The 12,005-nt window shown below is 42.6% G+C and overlaps 1 long non-coding RNA gene across 1 annotated transcript; it reads left to right on the forward strand.

Moving 5' to 3' along the window:
- The first annotated feature begins 7,507 nt into the window (after positions 1-7,507).
- On the forward strand, positions 7,508-8,241 carry LOC112553642. The gene is made up of 2 exons (XR_003097089.1): positions 7,508-7,641; positions 8,109-8,241. It is a non-coding gene; the product is annotated as an uncharacterized LOC112553642 (long non-coding RNA).
- The last annotated feature ends 3,764 nt before the right edge of the window (positions 8,242-12,005 follow it).

Raw genomic sequence — 12,005 nt, forward strand, 5'->3', positions numbered from 1 at the left:
CGAATTCTTTACTATTTTAGCCAAGGATGTGTATAGATGGACTGCTGTTTGTCTGCCAAGACCAACGCCTAGCCTTTTGCGAAGTCAGCCGCTGTTAGTCTCGGCGAGTCTGAACAAAGAATGTGAATAAACTGGAAACATTGTAGTCTCTTGCCTGGTTTTAGTAGTTAACTGGAAAAAAATCGTCTGCCAGCAGTCCAGTTATACAAATTCTTGGTTTTAGCCGCCCTTGATAACAGCAGAGAGGGTATAACGTCTCTGATAATAATAGTGTTGAAGACTGGTCTTCATGTTTTGTGTCCATTCTTTAGAAAGTGGTCTACCGCATGAAGTCAAAGTGCACTGCACAAAAATCCCGGGCCAAGCCAAACTCATGGGCTAAAGAATGTGCACGTGCAAAAGAAGCTAAACTCAAGCAGTTAAGAATATTTAGGAAGCGCAGTACTCAGTCTGACCTAAAAAAATACCTTCACCTCGAGAAAACTGTTAAAAGTCTATGCAAAGCAAAACGGGAAAAATACGATGAGTATAAGCAGGGACCTGAACTCCGCATGTAATGATTCCAATTCTAGAACTTTGTGGCAGGAATTGAAACTTCTTGCAACGAATGCTTATAATGATCACAATGAAATATCCCTCCCCAAACATGGTATTATTACTTTGGAGATCTAACTATAACACACACACAGTGTGATACTGACTTCGACATAGGAGTTGAAAGCTCATTACTGGATCAAAATAATGGGAACTGTGAGCAATTTTTAACTTAAAGTGTAAGTATTTTTCAAGACTTCTACCTGGTGCGGGGGGACTGTTTGGGTACCTGTACCACTGACAGTGTTCCCTCCACCGTGCACCACTTTCTTTCCCCTGACCTTGCCAGCATCGCGGTCGCCGTGTGAACGAGACGAGTGTACCCTGGAGAGGGTGGCGAAGCACCCAAGTGTTTGAGTATAGTTAGAAGGCAAAATGCAGGGTCTGCACCCTGTTTGCTGCAGCGTGAGGGAGTCTTTCCTCCCTTTTTGTTTTGAGTGCGAGAGAAGCACCACTACACCGTGCAGGTGTTCTGGTCCCCTGTCAAGTGGCTCACGTACCTCAAAATCCCACCTCTTTGATTTCCCCTATGTCGAGTACGAGACAAACACCACCGCACGGACACCTGTTTTTGGAAAGAGGAGGGTCTTTCATAGATTCAAAGGTCAGCTAAGTACGGGTATGCACTAGGTGGAAATTTAAAAAAAACCCACAACGTCAGATATACTAGATGGATTCTACACCCAAAGAGGAAGAGCTAGAATTACGGTGGAAAATTCTCCTTGGGAACTTCCATCCTCTTCCCTGGACCATATAGAGCGGACTGATTGGAGCTAAAGGATATAGTTAGCCCTGTAGTAAAATATGGATCAGTCCGGGTACATTACCCATCAAAAGTGTCCTTAGTCTGAAAATGGCTACAGGAAACTCTCACTATAAGTAAATTCAGCCATAGAGACGTGTATTTAAGGGCGAAAACTATTGGAGAACAATAACAGTTCACTTTTCATACCTCTCATGCATGATGTGTCTGACTCTGGCCATTGTATTATTTTTCACTTGTTTAGTACACTCTCTTCTCGCACATTTCCATGACACGGAGAAGCTCTGTCTTCTTTCGTTATATAATTACATATGCGTTTATCTTAAATGGGAAAGCATGTGAAGCGGTAGGTTGGGGTTAAACGATAGATACCGACATTCTAAATAATTTGTAATAATAGAAGAGGCTAAGGTATAGTAGGATGTTGGGGAATTTAACTGCTGTCCATAAGGTCATAAATAATGAGAATTGGTAGCTTAAAATACCGCAGTAATGGGCTGGTTTATTAACATCACATTTTTGAACTGATCTAATAACGGGTGATAAATAAAGATAAGAGTTCTACAGCAGTGTGCCGTGGTGAGTGACCCAGATGAAGGCTACTGCCGTGCCACACTCCTGCTACGACGGTCTGGCTCACGAGGTGGATATACCAGGGGCTGCTGCCTTGACAAGTGATATATGGCGATAATAGAAAGTCACAAAATCAAGTGATACGTCCGTAGCCACAAACACATAGGCTGGTGACAGATGACTGGATGTACAGTTTAAATGTATCCCTGGATATTAGGGATAACAACGGTAACGATGGTTGAAGTAATATCGACGAAACAGCAACAGTTGAAATGCAGCAATACAGCGACAGCGATGGTTGCGATGGTAGCGATAGCGACGATAGATGAGATGCAGCGATAGTACGGTAATAGGCCTCCATTGCTAGACAATAATTCGCAGTAAATTGCAGGGTAGCGAGTAGACAGTAACACGAACAGTGACTCTTGTCGTGTCCTTTGGGATGCACTGCATAGGACTTCAAAGTCGGACATTAAAAAAAATCATTTGGCCAAAGTTCCCGCATACAATTTGCAACCGTTAAACATTAACGGCTGGAGTCACTGCTCGTCCTTAAATGCTAAACGATATTACCCCTTACACAGCAACACTCACACGCTCTGCCTCACTGTTAATTAATGCCAGGATGTTAAACTGTCGCTAGATGAAAGATGGGTGATGGCGAAAATGTTTCTACACCGTTTCGGTCAATATTGCTTCCGAGCTTCATCTATAGATTTTTCCATAATATTGTCATCATGTGTCGCACATGAGATTGTCATTGTGTTATTATTATGAGATAATGTTATGGATAAAAAAATACTCTCCTGGCCTTATAGCAAATAAATAAAAATATTAGTGACAACTATAATCTATTTGTTTGAAAAAGTGTCCAATTAGAGTTACTTGCAAGACTATTTTTTTTCTAAATTAGAGAAGTTGAAAAATTTGGAAAATGTCTTTTTCCGAAAAGTATGAAAGCGTGCGGGCCTGATATTTGTGTCCATGTGTGTTGCCAGTACACGATCGTTAGAACAAAGGGGCTGCACACCCGAGAATAGCGACGTTTACTCGTCTAGAGGGCGTGGCCCTACGAGTCGTCCCGCGGCCTGACTTCAGGCTGTCATATAGCACTGGTCACTCCTGTTGTCCTCTTGGCTTCCATGACGGCATCTGGAGACGACAGGAAGAGTGTGACTACAATCCTGTTGTGGTGAAGCGTGGTCGCTATAGTGCTGGTGAGAAAAAATGGCTATATGACTGTACCCACAACATGAAAATATATACACAACCTACTCGTCCTCGTTATACATAACATTATGAAACGCGTGTCAGCCAGTGCACTCATGGTGGAGTGATCGTGCAATAGTAACACTTTCCCAGAAAATGAAGTGCACTTAGTTTACACACTGGAATAAAACATCAGCTAAAGCTTAGAGCTTAACACATAGCTAGGGTACTGGGGTGTTAACCACTCGTGATAATCATTTAGTCGTCTTAGCAACCAGACCAAGCAAGGGGGGAGCAGAAGGGTAGGTTGGTGCCTAGGTTCAAAGTCTTGTTGAGCTTCAATGACACTCCTGAAAAATAAGAGCAAAAGAAGTTTTTTTTTACCCTTTCTTCATATTTTCTGCGCATTGCAAAGCATTGCAGACCAAAAGGAAGTGACAGTATTGGCTGTTTGTCATTCAAAGACAACATCTCCATGGTGTATTACACCATTTGCTCCAATTTCTGGGTGTTAATACATTTTCTGGTGTGCACTGTTTCAAGTCTTTTTATACTGTATCAATAGAGCTCAATCACAGAGATTCGACGAGAACATGTGGGTACGATACACAAGAAAGACTCATGGCTACATATACGATGTTTGTCTTACAGACCATGCACAGAAAGAAGTTCATACAGTACAGTGAAACACTTCTCATTCCCCACTAGCACGACGGTGTCCTTCAGTTAAGACAGGTTTAAGTGATTAGCCCTTATCTGCGATTGCCATTTCCTCGGAAATCAGTAGATAAAAAGGCCCGGGTCTTTCTTTTCTAAACATGTCTGAACTAGGCACCAGACGAGCGTTGGACTTGTTATCTCAGGTGAGTTTGTCGGGATCACGTGACAGGTTTACTATAAAGGTGTTTGTCTACAGCGCGGCTCATCTTACCTAAGGTCCTTCAACAGTGAACGTCGTAACTAGGAATTGTTACTCATCTAAGAGGTAAATTGCCTACAATAAGTTCTGCATACACTATATATGTCATATGTGTGTTTTTTTGAGACGGATAATTTTCTAATAAATGTGAGATATACCATTAGTCAGGACATTTATTTACTATGCTATGTGGCCTTCAGAAAAAGTGAAATGTGGAGCTCCGACACCCACCCACCGACAGCTCAGTTCTCATTGTTTACAGTGAGGTGCCTCGCGGATTTAGACTGACTTGAGCAGTAGCTAGGATTTGTTAAATTTGCCAGACGACATGCATAATCCCCAAGATCTCGAACCCACTAGATACCCTACACCAGGGATGCCCAACCTACGGCCCGCGGGCCATATCCGGCCCGCGACGCGGTCCCATCCGGCCCGCGAAACTTCTGCCCACAGTGAAGGAAATCGGCAGGTTAGTAATAAAAAAAAAAAATAAAAAAAAACCGAAAAAAACGAAAAAAGGGAAGAAGAAGTATTTATCCCCACGTAGGGGCGTTTCCCAATCTTTTTTTTGATGGACGAACATTTCGATTCAGTGCTATGACTTGGTGTCTCTACGATGAGGCCGGACATTCAGAAGTTGGTTTCGGGAAAACAACTTTAAATATCCCACTAATTACTACATAATTAATGGTAAGTACAACTTGTTTCTAATAAAAATGGTATTTGCTCTATTGTTTTTTTCTTTTTTGTATTTTTGCGGTGAAGTGGCCCGCGACACGGCTGTCCGAAATGGATATGGCCCGCAGGCCGAAAAAGGTTGGGCGAAGATGGAATTTAAGGAGACGTTTGATATCAACAATATAATTACTGTAAGTGCATTGCTTTGTTGCACTAGTAACCGAACCTTTGCCTATTTAAAACACAAAACTATTTACTTCACTAGTCTGAAATCTGTCTCATTAAATGATAAATAATATGAAACACCCATCAACACATTGTATTGTGAGCGATGGTAGTGTCAGGGCTTCTCCCTGAGTAGTGTTTACCAACAGTATTTTCCTGTGGGACAGCGACAGTGTTGAGTGTTTGGACGAACTGAGATTGTGCTTTGTCTACACACTGCAATCTGATCATTTTCATCTTTTGTGTTAAAAGACCTTGCCGAAAATATGACTGTATTGGATATTAACTTGCTGTCATATTGCAGAAAACTTGGACTAATTAAGAAGAAAACCGTGCGTGGAATACGTGGTGGGAGGATAGTTCAAGCATGTAGCCTTGCTAATTCCCGTTCAGACTTAGTGCAAGTGTTAGCACCAAGCTCTGGCACCAGTGAGCCTCCAGGACTTACAGACTCTGTGGATAGTTTGTCTTTGGGGTTCCTGTAATTCTTCATGCTGCTGGCCACCCTTGCGCATTGAGCGTATCTCCATGATACGGAATTTGCGCGTTATAAGACTCCATCATTATCATTATCATTATCATTATCATTATCATTATCATTATCATTATCATTATCATTATCATTAACACAGTGATCTACAATCACTGAAGTGTTAGCATATGTGCTTCACCTCGGTCTCTCGCTTTTATCAAATCCGCTTGTATGAGTAACGCGGCTTGGCTTGTTTTCTATATTTATTTTTGCTCAAAATTTGGTATTTTATTGTGCTTTCAGTATGGTGATTGCTTGTTCCATATTCAAGATAGTGGTAGTACTGTTAAAAAAATCGGTAGTGACAGCAAAGGTAAATATACAGACCAGTAATGATAAAAAGAAGACAATGGCAGTTTTAGGCACATTGAACAGATGCAATGAATATAGCCTTGCCATTACACAAAATCTTTGATAAGTCAATCAAGTTGTGCATCAACAAACATCTGAAAGTTATTACGACATTTATATGGAAGCTGATCTCGCAATCTTCGGTGCAGGGAATCAGCTTTGGCAGACAGAAATATCGTTCCATCAACACAAGTGTTTGAGAGCAACACACTAACATTCATTGTAAGCTGAGCTAAATAACGGCTGAAATCATTTCTGTGTCGGTGAAGGGAGGGGGGTGTGTGAACTGAAAGCACTGATGCTGATCTTGGCCTGTTCATATACAACGAGTTTTTAAACAATAAGAAGAATATTTAATCAATACACTTCTCGAGTAATTTAATGAATGATGTGATTGTCAATAAATAAATTTGTTTGTATGGGCATGTCTTCTGCTATGTGAAAATTGTCTAAGCCTGATAGTCACAAACTAAAACATGAACAGGAAAGAGGAGAATAAGAGGAAAATAAGTGAGCCAACAATAAGATCAGTACTTTTTTAATGCATTCTTCTTCAAAGTGCCTTGAACAAATCTTGGCTCTCAATGGATTGAAACTTTTGTCTGAACGGCCTGTAGCATGAGAGCCGCTCGCCACTTGTCTTGTTCTATCCATATACCTGCCCGTGGAAGCGAAAATAAAAACTTACACCGAAAGATTTGATACTTGAACATTTGTATTCTACCAAGCATCAGTGTAAACCACCTTTTGTGTGTTTCTTGATTGTTGTTACTCTTACAGACTTTGCTGACATAACCATTGAAGTTATTCGCTGAGCCACGGAGGCTAAACCGGAAGCGTTATACCCACCAGCCTCGTTCTAGTGGTTGACTGAAGCAATCGTCTGCCAGCAGTCCAGGGATATTAGTTCGTCATCGTATTGTAAACATTTGGCTTCGTTTGTGTTTTGATTTTTTTTCACAACTTATTGAGCCCACCCCGCGTTAAAATGCCATTTTAAATTTGATGATGATCATGATCATGATTTTCTGAACTCATTTTACTGTTGTTAAATCTTTTAGAACTAATTAGAGGTTCTTCAACTCAGGCCACTTGTAGTTCAACACAGTCGGGCGAGAATGGTTAAGTCTTAGGTTCAGATTTTGTCTCGGTCTCTGGTAGGGACACTAAGTACAATTACAACAAATGATGGCAGTTGATGATGAAAACTACTGTTGAATATGAGGGGGAGGAGAGATGCGTTGTTATGATGATAGAAAGTGCGATATCAACATTAAGATGATAATAATGATGATGGCAAAGAGAAGATGGAGGGCGGGGGAGGAAGTGAGATAATATGTTAATGGACGATTGATTTATTATCCATGCTTTTATAGAGTGAAAAAATAAATTACTTAAATACTAAATCTTGACACTCTCTAAATTTGCCACCTGTTACAAAACCTGGCTAAGTTTTTTTTCTCTCTCAATATTTTCTGCTGCTTTCCCCTCTAATATTCCCTTACAGTACAAAACCATTTCAACGTCGAAGAACTATTTAAAAAACCAGCCAGCAGACAGTCCATCCACTAATCTTCCTCTTTTGACATTATCATCGTCCCGTCATCCATCCTCCTTTATCATAATACTCATCGCCATGGACCTCTATTCTGTAGGTCATGGCCGCGTGGGACGAGCTAAAGGAAGCTGGCACTTTGAAGAACGACATCCAGAACATCATAGACGCCCTCAACACACACCACAGGAACGTCAACATTTCCAGAGTCACCGGAAGTTCTGTTGCTGTCGCCACTGGGTGTCGGTGTCCTTAGGTTTTATGTTTTGATCACAGTATAATTCCAAACTTCACTCGACCAAAATGTTGCAAGTGCTTTGTGTTTCTCGTACTCAGACACACTCGTGCATGGCTATGTCCACTTAGTTAATTTGTGGTCACGTGGAGAAAAATTGCATTTCATATTTTTTCTGTACTTTCCGATTTTATCAACTTACTTATGGAATGAGAGAACTGTCTCAGACTGTTTTCGTCAACTGCATTGTCGCCTTTTTAACTATAATCTCATCTGTACACCCGGAGTCCTCTCTATTGCACATCATACAGATTGCTGTAAATGTCTAGTGTAGTCTTTATTTCTTTACATTGCTCACCCCCTTTTGAGAAAACAACAATAATGCACAAACAATACATTTTCTGTCAGACAAAAAACCTTATTTTTATTATGATTGCACCAAATTCCTATTGTTTCCTCTTGTTACTGTTTCAGTGCCTGCAGCAGCCTGCGCCATTGCCGCGCCCTTCACCGCAGGGTTGACCTTGATACCAGCCATTGTCCTGGGCATCATCGCCGCCGTTGGTGGAGGTGTGTCTGTCGGCGCAACAGTCGCAGAATATTTCATCAAAAAACAAACGGTTAAAGAAGTGCAAGAAAAATGGGAGACCTTTCGCCAACATTTTATTGAAAACCACGAAGAAGTCGCAGACGCGCGGGACCTCCTGCTGAGTCTGAACCCAAGAACAAGCGGCGCCGCCATCACACCCAAGGACGCGTTGCAAGGTGCTGCCGAGTTCGTACGAACTTCCGGTGGTATTTCAAGTGCAGTTGTTCGTGGAGCTCTGAGGTCGACAGCAGCAGGAGTGCGAATCACAGCCCCGCTGCTGGCTGCTGCCAGTGTCGTCGCCCTGCCGGTTGACATCGTTGACCTGGTGACGGCCAGCCTCGCGCTTCACGAAGGCGAACAATCGACTGCCTCGGAGTCTCTCATGCATATAGTTACCTTTCTTGAGAAAGTCGCCAACAATTACAATGAAAGAGACAGTAAAGATGGCAAAGGCGATGACAACGGCAATGCCGAAAGCGATAATCAAGACCATGCTAATGCCAATTACGACGACATTGAACTTCTACTTGACTATGATAATGATGATAACGACTCCTTTCGTAAGTTTCTCCTTCAGTTCAGCTTTAACCCAGTGGCAAGGTCCTCAACATCAGAAAGAAGACAACAAGAAGAAGCAAACGCGCGCTTCATACAACAGACAGCACAAAATAATAACCGTAGGGATCCCTGATACTGCCGACAAGTCGCTGGGATAAATAGCTTCAAAGTGACCTCTTTTTATTTAGTCCTTGACCCTGAAGTAGAATTAATAGGTCATGATCTGAGTGCTACTGCTGCTACTGCAAATAGATACAATGTTTATCTCCTTTAGTCTGTGATTGCGATCAACAATAGAGTGCGACCACCCCGTGTGAGAGTTGTGGCCACTAGCCGGGCCTTTGCAGGCTCCATAGCTCTACAGACAGAGAGAAGACATGTTTGATAAAGTCGTTTTGAATGATGTATTACAAACTAAAACAGTAAATTGAAATTGAAATTATCTTCGGGCAGATTTCTCCTACAAGCTGTCCCAAGCAAAAGTCGATGAAAGATGATATGTGTTTTGTTTGTTTTACACTTTTTCAGTAGTCATGGTATCTGTGTATACATAACTTCTTGTATTTAAGTAGCAAACATGTATTTCAGCACCTGTACAGTCACACTATAGTGAAAAGGGGAAAAGGGGTGGTTGTAAGTTGGTCCTACTGTCTGGTAAACAGCGAGCCAACCCAGATCTTAGTGGAGATGGTCTTTTTGAGATCATTGACCAAATTTCAAAAATTTGCTTCCATTCAACCCATTATCAAATACATTCCTCTTAACTGCATTGCTCTTCTGGATAGGGATGGTGGTGTGATGCTAACCTGAATGTGAATTCTAATGATTGTAGTGAAATTAGTAACATCATGAGCACTGACATTATGTGCAAGCAAAGAGGAAAACTCATCCTCTCTGGTGCAAGTAAGTGATTGTCACACAGGGTGGACAGGAAGTTAACGAGTCAGCACAGCACGATTGGTCAAACTGCACCTGTTGAATGAGTAATAGTATTTAGTAGACTGAGAGAGAATATAATTAACTGTCGTCGGCCACAGATTCACTTCCCAGGGAGAAATGGCAAGTGGAGAGACACTACGTGTAGGGGACTGGAGGCTGCGTCTTCCGAGAATAGTGTGGTATTTGTAAATTTTGTATACCTCCGATTTGTTGTATAAGTTGAATTTTTGTATTCTATCTATCTATCCCTCTTTGTGCATCAGGTTGCACATAAGGCCTCAACCAGAGTCCGCCACCGATGTCGATCGGCTGAAACCCGCTCTAGGTGACCCCATGTCCAGCCCTTTCCTTTCATCTCCCTTTCCACTGTTCTTCTCCAAGTTTCCTTTGGGCGGCCTCGTTTTCTTCGGCCGTCTGGAGTCCATCGTAGGGCGACTCTGGAAAGGTCTGCTGTCTGCTGGCGGAGCACATGTCCAATCCATCGCCAACGCCTTCGTTGAACCTGCGTGGTGATGGACTCAGTTTCACTTCTTCGGTGGAGTTCTTCGTTGGTGATGGTGTTTGGCCAAAAGATGTTAAGTATGCGCCTGAGGCATCTGTTGTGGAAGACGTCAAGCTTGTTACTGATGGTTTTGGTCATCTTCCAGGATTCTGATCCGTAAAGGAGAGTGCTGATCACATTTGACTTGAAGATTCTCAGCTTGATCTTCTGGCTGATGTTTTTTGCCTTCCATGTGCTCCTGAGTGAGGCAAAGGCCTGACTGGCTTTCGCCAGTCGGGCTCGAATCTCCACCTCCGCATCCCCAGTGTTTGACATTTTGGACCCAAAGATAGGAGAAACTGTCAACTTCCTCAATCTCTTCTCCATTTAGTTTGATGCTGTCTTGGACTCTGGCGTTCACTCTCATACTGTTAGTCTTTTTTGTGCTGACCTTCAAGCCAAGGTTCCAGCTGTTTCTGAGAAGGCCTTTGTTTTTTCCTGCATGTCTTGATGGCGGTGTGACAGCAGGGCAATGTCATCAGCAAAGTCCAAGTCTTCCAGTGCTGTTGTTGCTGTCATAGTCATGGTCCATCTGAGCCCTCTCCTCTCGCTGTCGGTGGAAGTCTTCATGATCCAGTCCATGGCCAGGATGAAGAGGAACGGCGACAGAATGCAGCCCTGCTTCACCCCGGTACTGACGTTGAAGGGGTCTGTGAGCTCCGTGTCACAGACAACCTGGGATTTGAAATCGCTGTACAGCATTGCAATGACCTGAACAAGTTTTGCAGGGACTCCGTAATGCCTCAGGATCTTCCATAAGGACTCGCGGTGGATGCTGTCAAAAGCCTTCTCCAGGTCGATGAAATTGATGTACAGCGGTGTGTTCCATTCGTTGCTCTGCTCCAGAATCTGTCGCAGAATGAAGATGTGTTCGGAGCAGGATCGTCCAGGACGAAATCCTGCTTGCTGTGGTCGGAGGTCTTTCTCAAGAGTTGCCGTCAGTCTTGACAAAACAATCTTGCTGAAGACCTTGCTGGTGAGGGAAAGAAGTGTTATGCCCCTCCAATTATTGCAGTCTCCAAGATCTCCTTTCTTGGGTAACTTGAAGATGAGCCCTGTCTTCCACGCAACAGGGACCGTTGACTGCAGCAGTTTTACTCTTGACACATCTTTTATAAACTCGCGATATCAAGTTCTGATTGTGCACTGCATGCTACATAAAAATTATGTTACTTCACCAATGGTATCAATTAGCGGATAATAATGAGGTACTATGTTCCTTTATAATAGACTCCTGTCTCTTGTTTTGCCTTGTTTCTGACCTTGGATGAAATACAGCTGAACAATAAAAAAATAAAATTACTGAGGCAGTTATCTTTATTGAATTGAGTGTGCATGAATGTAAGTGCCAAAGTGATTAAAAGCCATGGAATCAACATTTCATATCAATTTTTATTATATTCTAGCCGGACTGACCGACCCTCGCTAACACCCTACACCAGCGGTTCTCAACCTGTGGGGCGCGCCTACAAAGGGGGGGGGGGCGAAGGTGGTCATTTTTTAAAAGTTTCTTATACCGGTATAAGTGAAATTAGTTTACATTGTGTAACCGAGTGGTGAGGGGCCTCAAAGTCCAAATCTTTTCTCTCTATTCAAGTACACTGTCTTGGCATGCAGTGACTTCTCACTTCCAAAACTCAAAACACAATCCCCCTCTCAACAATTAAGCCTCCAATAGTCCAATCTCCCTCCTCTCGCCTTTTGCCCTCTCTCTCCCCCAATCTCTCATCGCTGACTCTCCTCT

The sequence above is a fragment of the Pomacea canaliculata genome, linkage group LG13 (genome assembly GCF_003073045.1).
Source record: "Pomacea canaliculata isolate SZHN2017 linkage group LG13, ASM307304v1, whole genome shotgun sequence".
Lineage (NCBI taxonomy): Eukaryota > Metazoa > Mollusca > Gastropoda > Architaenioglossa > Ampullariidae > Pomacea > Pomacea canaliculata.